The 20711-nt window shown below is 38.0% G+C and overlaps 1 protein-coding gene across 1 annotated transcript in view; it reads left to right on the top strand.

The window, feature by feature from the left end:
- Nucleotides 1-6774: 6774 nt before the first annotated feature.
- The window catches only part of LOC130562385 (protein unc-13 homolog C), a 118931-nt gene continuing 104994 nt past the window's right edge, over nucleotides 6775-20711 (top strand). Inside the window, exons 1-2 of the mRNA XM_057347300.1 lie at nucleotides 6775-7092; nucleotides 9523-9626. The gene's annotated coding sequence lies outside the window, so the exon portion shown is untranslated. The remainder of the gene's footprint in view (nucleotides 7093-9522; nucleotides 9627-20711) is intronic.

Genomic DNA, 20711 nt, shown 5'->3' with positions numbered 1-20711 from the left:
TGATGGTGTGTTTCAGAATAACGCAGGATAATAAACAAGAGAAATAAGAGGCGTTGATAACATCAGCAGAAAGGAAAGTTGTTTCAGAGGCGTAATAACATTTGATGTTTGATTGTGAAGACAGATGCTGTGTTCTGAAGTAACAGAGGTCGTTGAATCCTTCATGTCTGAACAGGTCTGTATGTTAAAGTAAATGATGTCGGATGTGTTTTCATGTTGAGCTTTAACCAAAATAGGGAAAACATTTTTTGTCTCATTTACAGATTTATTCGTGTCGTGTGTTGTAAAGCCCCACAAAATGGGTATATTTCTTACTTCTTGAACCCAGTGTTTGCAGAATACACTAACTTGTGTCACATTACTTTTGTTAATTACAGACTTAACCAGACGTCTTTAATTACTTGTGGAAATGAAGACACTGAAACAAATGACTTGAATTGTTTTCTGATCTATTGAGAAACGTTCTGTTGGAAACTTTGATTGAATGGTTTTTGCTCAAAATGCTCAGCTGAAGAAAAGACGATGATTCATCAGTCTAAAGTCTTTAATCAGCATCAATACATCGACCAGTTCATTCAGAACACAGACGCCATTTATTAAACTCGTGTCTGTGTCTTTCAGTGCCGACTAGAACCTGTCTGACTCTTATTTGGGTCTAATGAAAGGCCTTGGTTTTATCTGCAAAGAAGCTTTTATAAGAGAATGTTAAGAAGCGTGAAATGTTCTTCAGCTGATGTAAAATTAGATGTCTGTTTTTCTTAATTGGTACATTGTAGCAAAAGTCCAACCAAAGATCAGATTCACACAACCTTAAATGACATGTACAAAAAAATGATGTCATTGATTGTTTTACGCATGTTTAAGTCAAACTATACTTTCCTTTCCAGGTGAAATCTTTCCGACCGACATGAGCTGCAGTGTGGACCAGACTTTCAAGTGATGGTTTGATGTCTGGACACAACAGAGAATGAAAGAAGGACAGAAAGGAAAAAGACAAAAACAGGGAAGAATGATGGAAATAAAAATCTTCTCGCATCTAAACTCACATCTGCACAAGACAAACAAGAAATACTCTCTGTTTGTTTCCAGAGGGATTCTTCAGCATAGGTCTGAACAGGTACAGCTTTCTATAAGTAAACCCGTCCAATAGACAGCTCACAATAGACACCAACGTCTGTATGAATGTACACATCAGCTGCTCAGACTCATGAGATACATGCAAATGTTCTTTAGTGGTAAAGAAAGAAGTGAGACCCCAATCTAGATCCGAGCTGGACAGACACGTCCACATGGATACAACAACCCATCATACATTCAACCTGAAGTCTGGTTTATTGATTATAAACCAGACTGATATGATTATTAGACGTGATGTGTGATGACAGCCGGAGAGAGAAGGCTAGTGGTGTGAATGTTTACCTCTGATGGCCAAACAACAATCCACGAGCGGATGAAATGAAAAGGTGAACACTGGTGTGAACTGTGAACCGAACCATTTTTTTGTGGTTTATGTGTGCGTGCCAGAGTTGTGTGTTGTGTTTCATGTAGGTGTCAACTTAGTTTCAGATGTTTCTTTTAAATTGCTTGGAGAAATAAATTCAGAATGAAATAAGAACGTAATTGTTGAAGAGTTCGGAGGTGTGAAATGAAAGTAGATTGTAGAGGTAAAATCATGTGGATTTGGGTCAATTTGATGAGAAATGTTTAAGTTCGTATTGAGATCTTCAATCATATTGACTTTTGATTACACGGCGCACACACAATATAGGCAGCATAAAGTTATTTTATTGTAAACAGCCCCTAACGCACGTGTGGCCTTCTTCCGAGCCACCTGAGCACACACCTGGCGCTATACATGTTTCTCTTTTCGGGTTAACGGGCGGTACCTACAACTGCTAGTCCAATCAGACACCTTAACGTCAACATGAACCAATAACACTGTTTTAGTCTGATAACAGTCAGATCACAAAAACATTCTCTTTATCTTGGTGTACAACACCACAGATATGCCAAATTAAAGAACGTTGTAAAATGATGATAAACACACTCGACCGCAAATTCAGTTTTTTATTATTATTATGGAATATTGGTGCTGTTTTATAAAAGCAAAATGACTGTAGAATTTTAGGCACAAACCCTCTCACTTATTGCAAAATCGCTGTAACATTCAGATTCCGTAACAGATGATCACAAAGAAAGAAAAATCACAGATGAGATCTCTTAAAGTTGTTTCTCCCAAGTGAGAATAAATGGAAAGGCAATGGCAACTTTTATTGTTATCTGCATCTCCGATATTTCAGAAATGTCACAAACCGTTAGAGTTTGAGAAGAGATGTCAACAATGGGTCAAACTGAGCTCAGATTTGTCAAGTGTGCAATCAAAAGTCAATATGATTGAAGATCTCAATAAGAACTCAAACATTTCTCATCACATTTACCCAATCCAGATGATTTCACCTCTACCATCTACATTCATTTAAAACCTCCATACTCTTCATGTGTTTCAACAATCACACTCTCATTTGATTCTCCATCAAATCTCCTGAGCTGTGAAAGAGCAACATCTGAGCAATGACATTTTCCTCCGGGAAGCTATACGTTTCGTTTTATTATCCGCATAAATTGTTATGTAACGGTGGAGAAATGACAGGCACAATTATTTTCAAGTGCTTTGTGTGTATGTTTGTGTGAGTGCATACATTTGAAATGTAAAGCCTGACATGTTCATTTGTGTCAGATGTTTATGTAACTGCCCCACGGCTCTGTGCTGATCCAGGGCACATAACATCTCTCCACACGAACATTTTCCTGCAGACACACAAGCCAACGCACATTCTCAATATTTTAAACAACACACCATTTATTAATTATCTTCAGATTCTCCAGATATCGTCATCTGTTCAGTCTTTCTACATAAAACCACTGAAACGTCTATGGTTTTATAGTTCATGGCTAGAATGTGCCACTGTGTGTGTGTGTGCACAACAGTGATGTCATCAGAGTTTTGATGTCATAGAGTGTCAGGAAGGGTTTGATCCGCAGGCGTCTCTCTTTAATGAAGATGCAGTGGGATGTGTTTGTCAGCTCTCTCTCCTCAAGCTTCATTGGAGAATCTCGGCAGGTGAAAGTTAGCGGACACACACTCAAACAGCTTTGGGAAGAAAACACCGAATGAAAGATGGAGATCGGCTGAAGGTTTCCTTCCCGCTCATTTCACCCGTCTCATTCATGGACAACCCTGCAAGATCACTATTTTGACATCTGCATTTTAGGGAAGAACCCTGAAGTCTTTTCAGCATCTCAGTTTCCCAGGCCGACTCGGTAGTGAACACTTTCAAAAACATCGCTTTTCAGTGCCAGAAGTTTATGCAGACTATTCGTTGATGTGAGATTGGGCGGGGCTAATGATATTGCTGACCAATGGCTGATAGGAAGGAGCATTTGGTGAAGGAAGCCGTCATCTTGTTTTGGGTTTGGGGTTTTTCCAAAGTCTGAAATGTTAGTAATAAACACAGCATAAACATGAACGTTACCTCACATTGTGCAGCTTTCAGTGGTGCAGGAATTACACCCTTCACCTTCAAATTATGCAGATCTCTGGCTCTATCCTCACATCGATTTACATATTAAATATAGTTCTTTTGTGATGCAAAGCAACCTTGAGCGTGCAAAAGGATTATACCCAACACAAAGACTTGAGCCTGCTCGACTTTCATGATCTTATGTCGGGATAAACAGAGAATAAACAAACAGCCTTTCTTTTAACAAAAAACATCCCGTACTTCAGCTTTGGTCTGTGTTTCATTATAGGCTTAACACGCATGCTGATTTTAAAATAACTTCTCCATCTGTGCACTGGGCAATCTGGGAAATGGGGTGATGTGAGTTTGATCATTAAAGATGTTGAGCGGTGGAGGTCAGTATAAACATAGATGGAGGGGTTTGTGTCTTACACACCTCTCCTGCGGTGTGTGTGTAACCAGATTCGCCTGCAGGAAAAATATCTAGAAACTGACTGAGAATGATATCATTCTGTAGATGTGTGCAAAAAAACAAACATCTCTCTTACTGTTTCCTCCTAGTGTGTTCAGGATTTGAAACAAACCCAGATGCAAAGTATCAAATGTAAGCAACCTTTAAAACGCCCTAACAACTATTAAGCAATGCCCTATAGCAACCACCTATAACATCTTTACAACTGCATAACAACATGGGCAAACCCACTAGCCTACTTGAAAATAATACTTAAGTCAACTTGAGGATTTACCGTTAGTCAACTGTAGTTAATTGTAGTATACTATAGTTTGCAGTAGTAGTTTACACTTGTATATTAATGTATATTACAGTAATGATAAACTGATTAATATATTAAATAATGTGGTATACTCTAGTATTTACTATAGTAAGGTTCGAAAACACTTTAGTAGTTATAATTTGTTCTTACTGTATACTCTTGTAAATGCTAAAGTATATATAGTATTTTTTATGTGGGTGGGGTCAAGCAGCAGGGAAAGCAACACTAACATGTAAAAAATCTAGTTTGATCGTACTCTTTTTTTGTTCTCTACTGGTGAAAAATGTGTTTTTGTTTAATGAAATGACTACAGTTTGGTATCTTGCATTAGGGCTGAAGTGTATAGGATCTATTTTTGGGGCAGGTAGAAGATGATTTGAGGTCAAAGTTCATGGGCAGTGACCCCGGTGTGACCTCCTTTCCTCCAGCAGGTGTGTTTGGTGCATTTTAGTGTGTTTAATATCCACCGGTAAAGGACGCAGAGTCACTCACAGGTCATCAGATGGAACCTTGATTAAAGTCGCTTTCGCTCTCTCTCTCTCTCTCTCTCTCTCTCTCTCTCTCTCTCTCTCTCTCTCTCTCTCTCTCTCTCTCTCTCTCTATTGCGCTCTCACCGTTTTTTGCTTCATTGCTTGTGTAAAGTGAAACCAGGCAATGGTTTTCACAGGCATTTTCTACACACTGAGCTCTCTTCTCTGAAAGCTTCTTCATCGTGTTGCAGTGAATCCAATTGTTGGTTGATGGTTGGATTATACAGTGTTCCGGACATGGTAATACTACAACTGTAATTTGTCCAGTGCGCAGTGAAATTGCAGAAGCTATAGATATTTAATCACTAACATTCTAAAGGGTCATGACATGTTCAGGGGATAAAGTACAGAAGTAAATCAGATTTCTGCATCGCACAGCAATATTCTCTGCATCTATAGGTCTGTAAAACCCTCACAGACGAACAGCAGGATATTAATGTCTGTCCTGTGTCATACGTCCTGTACATTCTCTAGGTTTAATGTGGAAATCTCTATCCATTCTGAAAGCACAATTTCGTTTTTTAAAATCCTTTCATGGTAAAATGCTCAACATCAAACCTGCAGGTAAGTACATTTGACAGAAGAGGTGATGAATGACCTTCTGTTGTGTTTGGTTTTCTGTAGCCACAGTAGATAAACACCCGTGTTAGGCAACATTACTCAAGTAATGTCAGCGTTTGCATGTGGTTTGACTACCAGCTGAGGTAAATAGATACAGATTCACTGTAAAAAAAAATATATATTTTTTGTGTGCTGGAGAAACAGAAATATACCGTAAAATAAAGGATATAAGGATATATAGTAAATAGTTTTCCCCGTTTTTCTTGTAATTCTTTTTTTAAGTTTTACAGTTTCTGACCATATTTCAAAAATAAACTGTAAAAAAAGAAATCTTGTCAAAAAAACATTTTCTGGCAGCTGGGGCGCCAGAAATAAACTGTAAAATAATGTATTTTTTTCCCCTGTAAAATTACATTTCCCCATTTTCTTGTAATTTTTTTGTATTTTTCTGTAATTATACGGTTTATTTCAAGTAAAATTTTTTTTTTTTTTTTTCATTTTACATGGAAAATTGCATTTTTTTCACAGTGTTTTTAAAGAATATTTTCATTGAGGCTGCACTATATATTAAAATGATTAAAATGTCACAAATTTGCATATTGCAATGGCTGACTGAATGGTTTGAATATCAAAAAAGGTTATTGACAACGTTTTTGGTCTAGACAGCAGAGAAACTAGCATGTGAATGAATGACGTGGACGTGTTAAATATATTTCATAAGCATATTTGCATCACGTACCCTTTATCACATTATTGAACAATTAGCATTTTGCATAAATATGCTGCAACCCTCATTTTAATTCGACTTCTCAGCTGAAGAATCATGTCAGTTTGTGAACAGCTTGAACGATTGAATGAAAAAGAATCTGCTCAAAAAATTGTTCAGGCTCGCAGGTTTCTTCGTAATATACTGTATGTCTTCTGATATTGTCTTGTCTTATATTATATTTCAGATGCACGCCATAAGGCTTTAGATGGTGCTTAAAGTTTCTCCGTGTCCCACATAAAGAATTGTGCTGTGAAGTTGTCGGCCACCATCTCTGGTTGATTCATCATGAGTGTTTCTTCAGGCCCTGCGGAGCAGTAAAGTTCATTTGTCTTCGGCTTGTAAAAGCAGTGAAAGTTTACAAAAAAGACTTTGTGCCTGCTAAAGATAAAAGTGTTGGAGAGGTGTTGCCTCGTCCTTCCAAAAAAAAGCTCCCACATCCCAAGAGAATGAAAGACTCATGGCAGGTGGAAATGCAGAGAATGAAAGAGAGAGAGAGAGAGAGAGAGAGAGAGAGAGAGAGCAGGCATTTGTATTGACGCTCTTTTATGCGTTTGTCTGGCCCCAGTCACCCTGATTCATCTTATGGACCTGTTCCCCAGCGGGCCCCTGGCGCCCATCATGATACCTGGACCATCTGTGTGCCATCCTCCGCCAATGATGCCATCTGCCACCGATAGTGCTCATGTGTAGATCTCGTTTCTGCTTGTTTACGGGTGTCTTCCTGTAAACATTTGTTCCTTTAATTTAACTGTCACAGATTCAGTCCTGAACACTGTTCGCTTACGGAACGATTGATTTCACTTTCACACTGAGTTTCCTAAATATTGATATATGACGTTTATTTGCAGGAAATGTCTGAGCCATTGAACACCTGTTGGAATTCTTCAGTGCCTGCGTAAACAGTTGGAGATGATGTGTGCGTAGTACTCGTGTGAAAGGTAAGAGACATTTAAACCACACCACACAGACCCTCATCGGGATTAATAAAACATCACAAAGTGAAAATACAACCAGTGGCCAAATAAAAAAGAAAACTGATGAAAATCATTGCCGTGTTTGTGCAGAAATGGTCAGGTTTTAGACGAGAAGAGATTAAACCAGACAAACCGAACATGACATTTTCTGTGTTTGAATGTTCTGCTAAAAAGAGAATAAAAGGGAGAAATAATGAAGCCTTCTCTCTCCGTTCTGTGTGTGTGAAGGTGAGGCGGTGTCATTGATCACAGGAAGCAAAGACAGTATTTGTTGAGAAGATCAAACAGGAAGGTCATAATATTCTCACAGTCAGCATGAAAGCTCTTTTCTCCCTGAAACAGCACAGAGTGTCCTTTTGTATGTGAATGCACAAGTGACTTTAGGGTAGCAGTAACGCACGTGAAGTTAAAGGGCAAAAATGTCTTAAAGGGCTAGTTCGCCCAAAAATGAAAATTCTGTCATCATTTACTCACCCTCGGGTTGTTTCAATGTATACATTTCTTTGTTCTGTTAAACACAAAGAAAGACACTTGGAAGAATGTTAGCCATTTTCAGTTCTGGGACATCATGTACTACCATAGTAGGAAAAAAACATTGTATTTTTTTTTTCTGTTGAACTCAAAATTAGATGTTTTGAAGAATTTAAGAAAACAAACAGTTCTGGGGCACCTTTGACTACCATTTAATGTTTCCTGCCATGACAGTCAATGATGTTCCAGAACTGAAAATTGCTAACATTCTTATAAATATCTTTCTCTGTGTTCATCAGAACAAAGGAATTCATACAGGTATGGAATTACATGACCATGAGTAAATGATGACAGAATTTTCATTTTTGGGTGAACTATCGCTTTAATAAATGTGTTAAATTTGACAGAATACCATTTGGGATATTATGAAACTAGCCCCAATAGGCAAATGTATGTTGTAATAAAGCAATGTTTCTTTTTATTCCTGATATTGAGAAGGTTATGATTAGCCTTTAGTCACTATAATGAGCTTCCTTTCAAAACAGTTTGCGGTATATTCAATGTATTTTAATGGTAAAGTGAAGGTTTACCTGTTTGTTTTCAATTTGAGTTAAACTTTACTTTGACCAAAATTAAAACACTTTGACTTTTGAGATTCAAAATGAGCAAGAAGAGACCATGGTCTCATTACTGGCATTAGCACAGCAACACTGCAAAAACGACATTCTTCTTAAACTATGATACAATAACATAACAAGAGAAATGATCTGAGATATTTCATCTTGTTTTGTTAAAGAAAATATAAGAACTAGGTAAGCTTACGATTAAAACAAAATTGTAAATTAAATCTACAGTAAGTTACTGGCAAACCTGCTGCAAAACTACAGCAAGTTTTAAGGTGTGAAAACAAAAACAAAAATCATATTTTTATGGAATATAATAGTGTTTTATATCAATTAACTATCTGCACACTTCATTATTTTTTTAATTCACGAACCCTCATAATCTTAAATCAAAAACGTTAACCTCAAAACGACGGCAGATTGGGCGGCGCTCCAATGACTGACTGACTGACTCCAAACTGGCATTGAAATCTGCCTCCATTTAAGCTTCGATGGATGAAATCAAGTCCACCTCTACATTTTTTTCTCGGATATACGTCACGATACGGAAAAGAAGACAATCGCAACTTCTGTTTCATGTTGACTTCAACCTTTGTATGGTGTTTGTTTTTGTTGGCGGCTGTAGTGGACCCATCTTTACTTTTCTTTCTTAAATCAATGAAGCCATACATGTTTTTACAGATGTTTACTTTATCCCGATTATTAGACAGCATAAGTGGTTAATATTTGCTACATCCACTATAAGAAATATCTATGATATGTGTAAAAAACATGTTCCGTTCAGTTCATTTGATTTAAAAGTGCATGATGGGAATTGAATCTCTCTGAAGAGCTGAAAACAATGTCTTCCAATATCCACTGATTTACTGTTGTCATTTTCCCTTGTTGTTTGTTTTGCATATTTATTTGCGAGAGCTGCTCTAATAACAACACAAACTAATTTACTGCTAAATGTTTTTTCAATAAGATTCATTGTTTACTAATCCTTGTGTTTTTGTGCAAAACTTAAACAGTCATTTCTTTTAGTTAGTGATGATTATTTCAGATAATTGTTCTTCTGTAGAGAGAGTTTCTGATGTGCTTGCATGCTTCACTGGATTTCATCAAAACACCAAAAGCCTCTTCTGTCGTTAATCACATTTAATTAGCAACATTTCTTCATCTGATTGTTTGCTGGATGAGGGCCCGTGAGGTCCTAAAAGCGTGACGTTGACGCTGCTCCGGATAAGATGAGAAATGATGACAATGACATCACTATAATGAAGTGAGAGAGATTTTAAAACATCTTTCCCTTTTTCAGCTTCATGAGGAAATGAGACGTGGACTTCCAGAGGTTTCTTCTGTCTTCCATTGGTCGGACAAACAGTCCCGTTCCGTTCCGTCCCGTCCCAAACTCACACCTGGGTAAAGCAAAAGTTGCTGTTTTGAATTTGTTGCCGTGTTTAAACTAAAGTGTTGAAGCAATAGGATGAGAGATAATATTCAGATATATCAATATTGTATTGGCAAAGGCCTGCACATGTCTGTGTGTGGGATTTACCGTGGTAATTTTGTTGTATTGTACAGCGTGAGCTCCAGTGTCTCTATCATTAATGTCCTGTGTGCTATGGTAATTATGACCCTGCTGTTTATTATATATCTGCACTCATAAAAGGCTCCTGAGAGGTTGTAAGCAAATAATGATAGGTCATATTTATCACTGTCAGACAGCTTAGTCGTTATTAAGTTTAATGGCACTCTCACGAAGGCACAAACACGATTTCTTGTCGAGACTTGAAGGAACAGTTCACCCAAAAATGAAACTGCTGTCATCATTTATTCACCCACATGCTGATGAAAACCTGTGTGATGTTCTTCTGCAGAACACAAGAGAAGATAATGTAATAGATATCAGGCGGATTCAGTACAATGACTCCACATAACACTTAATAAATCATTCAGGAGTGTCAGAGAGACAGAGAGAGACCATGTGCAGCTCGACGGTCCTTTCCTGAAGACTTACAGTAGATTTGGTTTTAAAAAGTCCGTAAAAAGAAAAAAATCCTGATGTTTAAAACTGCATTCTGTAACAAACTTTTTTTGGGTTAAAAAACAAATGAGCTACTGTGGAAGTACATAAAAACATTCCAGAGACCCAGATTCATAATGGGTATGCTTGTAATTAGGACTAAACTGACATTTAGCAAAACGTTTTTCGTGTGTCAAAACAATTCTCAATTGCATTAGTATTGCGATATCTATCACGACTAAAAAAAAGAATGATACTGTCAGTTAAATTGATCTTTAATTTTGTGTTCTTCTTTTGTTTGAGCAATGAAACACATTTAAAGCACAGATGTATAAAGGTAGAAAAAGAGTTTGAAGCCATTGTGACTCTTAAAGTCCTGGTGAAATAAAAAATAACAATTCCTATTTTTTCATGGAATATTGCAGTGTTTTGTATAAATAGTTGATCAGTGTGGGTCATTCCCTTTTTTAAATTCATGTGCCCTCATTTAATCAAAATCTGAAAATGCACTGCCGCCCTCTAGTGGCTATCCCTCTCAGATGACGTCAGTTGGACGGCTTGGGCAGGGCAGAGCCGTTAACTCCTCCCCTTTAACAATCAGTCTGCTGCTAGTTTCATTTAAAAACGCAACGCCTGTTTTTATACATCGAATCGCAATGGAAAACATAAGCCACGCCCACTGTTTTCTATTCCGTTGCACTAGGAAATGCATCAGAATACGGAGGTAAAAATGATTCCAGTTCACGGGGACTTTAAGGCAATATTTTAAATGGATGCGGAATAGTTTACGATATTACGATATGTGTGGACGGACCATGATATCCATAATCATGGTTTTATCACGGTTAATGACAAAGACCGGTATATAAGCCTCATGATGTAGCACTTCTTTGTGTGATATACAACACAAGTGATGCCATGAGTAAATGATGACATGTTCATTTTTGGGTGAACGAATGCTTTAATTTACACAAGTTAAAACTTTCAGATGCGTGACTTTTGTACACAGCAGGTTGTTTAATGGATCTTAATTACTTTATTTCCTCCATGTGTGCGCATTAGCATTTGATGTAAACAAGTAAACATCATTATCTCTACCTCATTCAGGAAACAACAGTGTCAACTCATGAAGTAGTACTTTATTTTTTCTTGTGAACAGGTCAAAAGAGATTCCGGTTTGTTCTCTTCTAGAAACAATTTAGCTGGTTCCCTTGACATTGTGTTCATGCTAACATCCGGAACAAAGTCTTTCGGTCCCCTGCGTCTCCAGTGTTTTGTTTTAGACGAGGGTGTTTTTTTAATCTGCTGTAAGATTAGAAAGCACACAGTTGGAATGGATAAAGGGTCGAGTTCATTTCCGTTTGTCCGCAGGAGTGTGATTATTAGTGTTGTTGTCGAATCCCCAGCGGTGTTGCAGAGTTCACACCGCAGTTGTTGCGCTGTGGGCGATCTGATGTGATGTGAGCCGGCCGGCAGCAGCTCTTCAGTTTATTTATGAATGAACAAGCACAACTTCACTCAGGGTTCTGAAAATTCTGACATAATTTTCTCCCACTCGTGTTGTTCCAAACCTGCAATACCAGAGGAAAATTGACTCGCCTAATGAACCGCTAACTATCCACACCTTGACTCTCTTTCTATAAAGTAAGAGAAAAGCTTTATTTTGTTGTTGTTCGTCTTTTTATATCTTCAACTCTTATTTCTAAACAAGTCTTTGTAGACTACACTTAGCTCATTGATGACATGTTACATACAAAAATACAAGAAGTGCATCATAATTGTATAAATGTATTTTATAGTCATTACAGCCCCATTAGTCTCATGACATTTGGCAGCTCATTCTGGGCAAAAATTGCATTGTTTGATCGTCTTAGATTGTCTGACCAGCCTTTGAGTTCAGTACTTTATGCATCAGATGATTTATAAATCGTGAGTCTGTGGGTTGAGACTCGACAGTTTGAAACTTGAAAACAGCCAGAGGTTAAATACAGCTGTGTAGTTCTAAAGCCGTTTGTGTTTGTGCATGAATGTGAATATGCAAACCTCCGTTTATAATAGCAGTATAAATAACTAATGTATTACGTGCATGTTTGTGTGTGTTTGCTTTAGCATGAATTTGCTCCCGGTTCATTCGAAGAGATTAGTGCCAAAGCTTAGCTCTCACTCTCTCTCTCATGCAGCAGATTAGATTTAGCTGAAAGCACTGACATCCTAAAACATTCTGTGTTCACTAGTAGGCGCACATTTAGAGCGTCTGTCTGCCGTAATCGTGAGTTCTATTTGGGAAATGTTCAGCGTTAAGCATGTACTAGCATGCTTCATAAGATGTGTGACGTTACTTGGTCTTTTAATATCACGGATGCACACATAAAGCATTTTATAATGATTTGATGCCTTGACTGACTCAGATGTGATTGTTATGAGGATGGACAAAACATATATGTCCCACATTTAACGTTACTGGTCAAAAACCTTTGTTTGTTTTGTATGTTTATATTATTAAAGTCTTGGTTAACTCCTTATCTCCCGTCTGCACTTGGGTCCTCTGTCTCTCACCTCACCCGAGAATCGTGACACAAGGGAATTACATTATTAAAATACATTCAAATAGAAAACACTTCTTTTAATTTGTAATAATATTTTGCAATATTTCTATTTTTGCATTGTTCATCAAGAGACTTTGTTCCAAAAGATTAAAAGATTGCATCTATTACATTTGGATAGCTAACATTTTGTTGAGTAAATCTCATAGTTCTAATCATTCTTAATATGTATTAAATTAAATATAATTTGTAATTGTTATTTAAAGGGGTCATATGGCGCGAATACGTGTTTTTCTGTGTCTTTGGTGTGTTATAAGTTGCTCATGCATGTATTAGACATGTTAAATTGCAAAAATGAAAGTGTGGGATCAAAAGAGTCATTCTATCTAAAAGCGAATGCTCACCCAGACCTGCCTGAAACACCTCGTTTAGCCACACCCCCACAAATCTACGTCAGTTGGTGGTCTGATTTGACTAAGACCGCCCCAAATGTATACTCAAGTAAGATGGGCATACCTGTCAGTACAATTGAGGAGGAACCTGATGTTCCAAATATGGTCAGAGGCGTTACATTTCCCTCACAGGCTTGCAGTATTCCACCAATCACTACACACTGGTGAACTGGCCAATCATAGCACACCTCGCTTTTCAGAGCCATGAGCTTGGTCAAAATTCTACGCGTTTCAGAGAGGCGGAGCAAAGAGGAGATACAAACATGCACGGTGTTTTTGAACCTTAAATCATGTGTACACATTACATTACATCTGAAACAAACCATAATATTAGTTTTAGCCGTGTCATATGACCCCTTTAAGGTTAGCTATGGGACACACACTCCCCCAACACATTTTTTTTTTAACATTTCGACCACTGATCACATGATGTGTGTGTGGACATGTTTGTATATCCCGGTGGGGACCTAAACCTGAATGCACACCAACTCATGGGGACTCGTGTCACCGGGGACTTGGGGACCAAAATTGAGGTCCTCGTGGGCACAAAAGCTTATAAATTGTACAAAACAATATAAATCTAAAAATGCAAAAAGTGTTCTATGATCTTTAGGTTTAGGGGTTGGGTTAGGGATAGGGGATAGAATATACAGTTTGTGCAGTTTAAAAAACATTACGCCTATGGACTGTCCCCACAGAGATAGTAAACCAGACATGTGTGTGTGTGTTTGTGTTCTATATGTGGTGTCACCAAGTATATCCAGTCCAGTATATTTGGAATTACTGTATTTGGTGGCATCATTTCACAGAAAAAGCACATGAGTTTCACATGTGTATAAAAACATATGCTCACGTGTGACCACATGCACATGTGATTTCAAAAATGTGAAATTCACGTGCTTTTCTGTAAGGGTTTTGCATTACTGTAAGTAAGTGAACCATGATCACACGTGAGACTTTTAAATGTTCACATTCATCTTCCTGAAATCTATAAAATGTCTCTTAAAAAGAGACTGAAACAAGTTGACATCACTGTTGTCTGCATTGTTGCATGAATCCGGTCATTTATTGTAGATATGATTCGCGTATTGCACGACACTCACATGTCATGACGTTTTGTTGATTGTTTCCACCCATGGCTATTTTAAAGCATGGGTTGTTAGAAAAAGTTCTTGTGTAAATTGAATTCTATTCTCTGGTCAATACACAGTCCAATTAGACACCCAGAACGGTGGTTCAGAACAGGTTCTATAGATCCAACATGATAACTGGAGTCTGGGGGATTTATGTGCAGTGGCGACCAGAGACTGTTGTGATTCATAGAAATATTTTAAAATAAAATCATTTCAGATGGTATTGTTTGTAGCGATGTGGTGTCTGTCACGGCTGGATTCACAGAATGAGCTACTTGCTTTCTGTTTTAGGGGCTGATTGATGAGATGCAGTGAATGCTGTGAGAGGAAATAACACTTTGTGTGTGTGTGTGTGTGTGTGTGTAGCTGCCTGTTGCAGCCGGGGTCCAGATTTTCTGCCTGCAGGTATTCACTGTTGCATGCAAGACAGGTGGAATGCATTGATTGGTTAGTAGATGGAAATCAAGTGATTGCCTATTTTTTGTAATATCATGCACACACCTGTAGCTCAATTGGAGGATTGTGTTGGCAGCTCAGAGGTCATAGGTTTGATTTCCAGGCACTGATAAAATCACTTGAGTACTGGCAAAGTCCGTTTACGGAAGTCGTGCCACTCGGCGGTAAGGCTGTCACGATTATTAAATAATCGTCTCATCGTGATTGTTTGACCTCATCGCGATGGTTTCAGATCATCGCAATTATTTCACATCTCTATAGAAGACACAGGGGGGAGCGGTAGTGCATCTGCATATATTGTAACTAAAGTATGGTAATACTGGTAAAATGTACCACCACAACACCATCCATCACTTTAAAAAAAAACTTTAAAGCATATACCATAGATATTACTTAAGATAATCTGAGTGTGAAAACCAGCCTACCAAAATTTCATTAACATAGAAGAAAATTTTTAATGCAGACTGGAAGCTTTTCTGTGACTGATAGCATTTTAATGGTGGCTTCAATTCAGCCCTGATCAATTTACTCAATTTACAAGTATTTGCCGATTCTATTAATGACACGTAAAAGCCTAAACCTTAAGTATATGATGACCCCGTGTTTTCAGATGTATTTCCAAGAAACAAAACTGCCTTATATACAGAACAAAATGGTCGTTTCAAAGCCGAATAAAAAAATGTATGAGAAAATGTCAAAGCCCTAAAACAGACAGACAATTAATCGTCATAATCGCAATGATTTATTAGACAATTAATCGTCAGCCAAATTTCATAATGGTGACAGCCCTACTCGGCAGCCATGTTTGCAACGCCTCTCTTATGTCATAGCAAGTCAATAGTCCTCTCTTTGAATGGTGGAAGGCAAATATTTCTAAAATCGCTGGTAAAAATTACAATTAAATAGCATATTTCCGATCAATAGTTAAACCTGATATGGACTTTACCATAACTTCGGTTTACTAAGCTTCAATTTTCGAGGTCGCTTCAGCTACTGCGCATGCTCACAGGCTGGCATAAGCCCCGCCCCTTTGAATCGTCAGTCTTTATTGATTGACGTTTGGATCGTTCTACTTCAAGGCGGAGCTTTCTTTGTTGGAGTGGCCATATTTAGCATTGCATTCCTCTCCAGTCACTGTAACAGCAGTGGCGCATCTTGTTAATACATATCATCTTTGGTACTAGGTGTCCTGTGATGGAAAGGGTTTTGAAAAATCATCACTTTTTCGAGTTCCACAGAACAAAGAAAATCATGTGTGGAATGGCGTATGGATTTTCCAAGCTGTTCTCTAAAGATGCATGTATAAATCAGTGCCTTTGGTTTTCATAAACACAGTTGCTCAGGTTGGCTTCAGAGCCTTCGCTGAATCCTTCTCAACGCCTTTAGCCTCCTCGAAGGGATTAGAGAATTATTCCTCCAAATATTCCTCCTGTTTTTCTTTCCCTGAGTAACACAGTGGCTCTAAGCGGCGGCGTTCGAGTGAGACGGATGTGTGTTTGCTGTTATTTAGCAAGCGCTGTTGCATCTTGGGGGCAGTTTCGGCTGCCACGTTGACTGATACAAATACAGTTTTCAGTGGACTGTGATCCACCTCATCTGTGTCTCAGCCCACACGTAACACCACTCCGATGGATTTCTGAAACAAGAACTCGCAGGATGAGTTGCGTTTAAGGTAAGCGTCACTGTTACTATTGCTCATGGTTAGTGATTTAAACAAATATATATCTCTTAAATATCTCAGTTATTCAAGCTGTTCTTTAGGCCTTCAGTCCAGTTCTGCGCCGTCTGATCAATAGCAACTCAAATCACTGTGTTCTTTGTTCATGTGATGGTCTGATGAAGAAACCAAGCGCTTGTATCTGTCTGCCATGATGGATCATTGACAAGCCGCTTCTTATTAGAGGGAAAATTGGTGCTTAAATGTGAAAAATCTCCTTTTGTTCTGAAGTGACATCAAATCAAAGTGCCTCATGGCGTAAATGGCAATTTGGGGTAATTGAAAGAATTGAGGTTTCACTGGTGAAGCTTTTTAAACAATTATTCAGCTGCCACTTTGAGAGCGGGATGCATTCGTTTGAGCCCGGTAAGAATTATACGGGTGAGAAATGAGGTCGACAGGTAATATAGTTTACAGCTAGTTAATAGATTTTATGTAGGACTATGTTAAAACTTTATTTTATCACATATTTTATGAAGGCAAAATTTGTCCCCAAAGTTCAGGAGATGAGAAGCTGAAGCTGAATATACATCTATACAGTCTGCTTTTTGGATTTAAAACTACAGTAGTGACCAAAAGGGCGATATTTCCATTAATATTGACCCCTCAGTTTCCATTAAACCATCAAATTATAAGCTGTATTGTATAAAATGGAGAAAACAACTTAAATGATTGAAAATATGGATTTTATTCCAACATAAATAAAAGGAATAAAAAAACAAAACGCTCACAGGACATAAAGCAAACAAAGATTTTTTAGAGACGCACCGCTATATCAGAAATAATCAGTATCAGACGTAAAAAGTCAAATTTTTAAAAACAGCCGATGATCAGGGCCGATATATCCTTTCAATCCAAAGAGGACAGGAAAATGTGTGCTCTATATATGGAAAATATTAAGAAACATCACCAGTTTGGTGTTCAGTATTAATAGTCATTATGTGAATTATAACATTCAGAAAGTTAAGAAATATTATTTTAATTTTCAGAATCGGTATTGACAGATAACACAAATTTACAATCTCTAATATTTTGTTGATCATCTCTCTCGTTTTGCTCACGTGTTGTGTCTTTTAATATTAGCAAGCCTCCTTAAATTCTTCTCAAAGCTGAGCTTCAATTTTCAAACTCAAACATCTGGACGACTGACTTTCTCTGTCTTTCTCATCCTGAGCAAACAGCGCGTCTAAATCTGCAGGTGTGCGTCGAGCTGAACGCTGCAATCACACTGCACGCTCAGCCTCAGACGCTCGCTCGCTGAATTTCACAGGGATTCTGGAACAAAACGTGTCGTTCGTCCTCAAACAAGGCCTCCGCGGCCCTGAATGGACCCTGCCGTCTACACCGAATACTAAAGAGACACTTTCAGTTACTTCATCTCTCAGGTGAAGATCTTCCGCTCGGCGAGGGAAGTTGTGCAAAGTGCTTTTGAGTTTATTCGGAGGAGATCTTAGGGAGGTTTTTACAGAGAAGAGCTCCCACGTGAAGTTACGGAATCTGTGTTCTCACATCCTGACTCTCTAGGGGCCCTAATAAGGGAACTAGAGCACAATGACTGAACGAGCTGTGTGTGTGCATGAGACTGCATGCTATTAGATGTCCTAAATGTCATGATGGCTAATGAGCGGGTGATGCTCACAGACCGTCACATATTGCACACTGACGCATGTTGGGAGCAGAAATGAGATATCACCTGTTTCATTATCACTAGCCGGGTTTTGAAGTTTCGCATCGGAAACGAGTGGTGGAAACGGCAAATTCCGAAATAAAAACCATTAAAACTCTTGTTTTTTCTTTTTTGCTGAATAAATTCTTACGCAGCGAACATTAAAGCCACGAGACGAAGCGGCTGTAACTGTTAATCGTGTCTTTCTGGTTTCCAGATCTTTTTTATTTACTGTTGGTGACCAATACCCCCGTGATCCCTCAAGTTGTTTCAAACCCGTGTACATTTCTTTGTTCTGCTGAACACAAAGGAAGATATTTGGAAGAATGTCAGCAACCAAACAGATCTCATCCCCTTTTTACTGCCATAGTAGGGGACATAAATACTATGGGAGTCAATGAGGGATGAGATCAGTTTAGGTGACAGGTTTGGAACAATCTGAGGGTGATTAAATGATGACAGAATGTTTATTTTTGGGTGAGCTGTCCCTTTAACATGTCAGTCAGACAGTGTTTTCTTGTCTAAGTGAGCAGTTCTTGGCTGGATTAATTGTGATGTGGATCAGGCCTTATGCCAATATTCAACAGTCAGGCTTCTTAAGACTAATGACAGTCAATTAACAGATGCATTCTGTCCTCAGGACATTGAGATTTTGTTTATTCGTCAGTAATTCAAGATGTTGAGGCCAGCTGAAGTGTTTTAAAAAACTCTCTTCTTTTATTGTTTCAGTTCACACAGAAGCCGTCTGAGAGATCTTCGCTTGCTCAGATGTGTGAATCTGTGGGAGACATTGAGTTCAAAGTTCAATCACAGTTTGGTGGAACAGGTTGATGTCCATGACAGATATAGAAACTAAAGCTGTTTCTCATACAGTCTGTCACTTTAGTATTGGCTGTACAATCCTTATAAGAGAGACTTTAACGCATCACTGTTCCCCAGCAATACACATCTTTTAATGTTTTAATTCAAATAAAAATATTTGTATTTTTATAGCACTTTTCAGGATTTAAGATTGTTGCAAAGCAGCTTTACATACAGCCGCAGAAAAAGTTAAAAGACCATTTCGAAATTATTTTGAGTTTTTTCTGAATTGACTATCTATAGGTGCGTGTTAAGCTAAAATGATCATTTTCTAATAAAAATATTGTTTCTATTTGCATTTATTTGCAGAAAATGAAAACTGGAGTAACAGGTGAAAATAACAAGGAAGATACTCTGTATTTTTTCAGACCTCAAATACTGCCAAGAAAACAAGTTCAGATTCACTTTTAAGGAATACAACAGCAATATTTTTACGTGTGTTTAGAAAAAGTTTTTTTTATGTGATAACCTTGATTTTGATCCCAGTTTTCATTTGTCTTGTCATGCTGTCAATCTTTCACATTGCTGTTGAGAATGACTTAATGTCACCCGTAAGGTTTGATTTTCTTGAAATTCAACAAACACTGGACTGAAATGACCACAGTACATCTAGAAATGATGATTAAATGAACATTTGCAGTGTAGAGATTGTAGTTACAGAAGGAAAGAAGTTATGCAAAACATAGAAATGAGAATACAAGGTGTTTTATTATGGTATATGAAATGCACATATACAGTACATGTCTGACACATTTGTGTGTGTATTTGACCTTGTTTTAGCACAAGAACACTAAATAAGGTCGTTTTACACGCAGATTCAGCTTTGTTTATGCACATCTAAGACTTGTGCGAGAGAAGTGTCAGATCTCCATCGAGGTGCTTGATTTGTCAGCATGATAAAGAACAAAATGTGTTTGTTCTGGTGATAATGAAAGTTTAAGTGAGTGATTTGTGCGTTTTCTCTGGAGTCTTATCCCTTTCTCAGCGCCATGGATTCAGGGTTTGTTGGGTTGCGAGACAACTGCAATGCAGTCCAGACCTGTCTGTCATGAACAGACCTGTCATCAGGAACCCTTGAAATCCCTCAACCCTCATTCTCATCCATCTTCACTCTCTGCAGTATCCTGCTGCTGTTCACATACTCTGCGGCTATAGTGAGATATGTGTCGGCTTGCTATAAAAACAGCGGATTACTCAAGTGAATGTGACGAGAATCCTCCTTATGAGTTCTGTCAGTTTTAAATAAGTGTGTGTAAAGTAGTTGTCAAAGGTGATGTCCAACTTTGGAAAGTAGACTTCTTCTTTGACCTTTATTCAAGCATATCTTTAAAAAGTATTACATATTTTATATGCATAGCTGTGTTTGGAGTGTAAACCGAAGCTGACGAATTGAAGGAGGTTTGGCAAAAATGATACGCAACACATGTCAAGATCCAGGAGAATGACTGCTGTTGTCAAAAATAAGATTGTGTAAATTTAATTGTGCTATACATGTTGTGGTTTGTGCCAACACAGTCTCAGGGAAATTCGTGAAATTGTCACGGACTGTAATCTATTATTTCTTCTTCATGGACACGAATTTCCCCCTTTTTTGTCAGTCAGCACGACCTTTTTTCGTGTCACCCGGCACGACTTTCAGCCTTACGTATTTTA

Source organism: Triplophysa rosa, linkage group LG12 (genome assembly GCF_024868665.1).
Source record: "Triplophysa rosa linkage group LG12, Trosa_1v2, whole genome shotgun sequence".
Classification (NCBI taxonomy): Eukaryota; Metazoa; Chordata; class Actinopteri; order Cypriniformes; family Nemacheilidae; genus Triplophysa; species Triplophysa rosa.
This window is presented reverse-complemented; position numbering and strand designations above follow the sequence as displayed.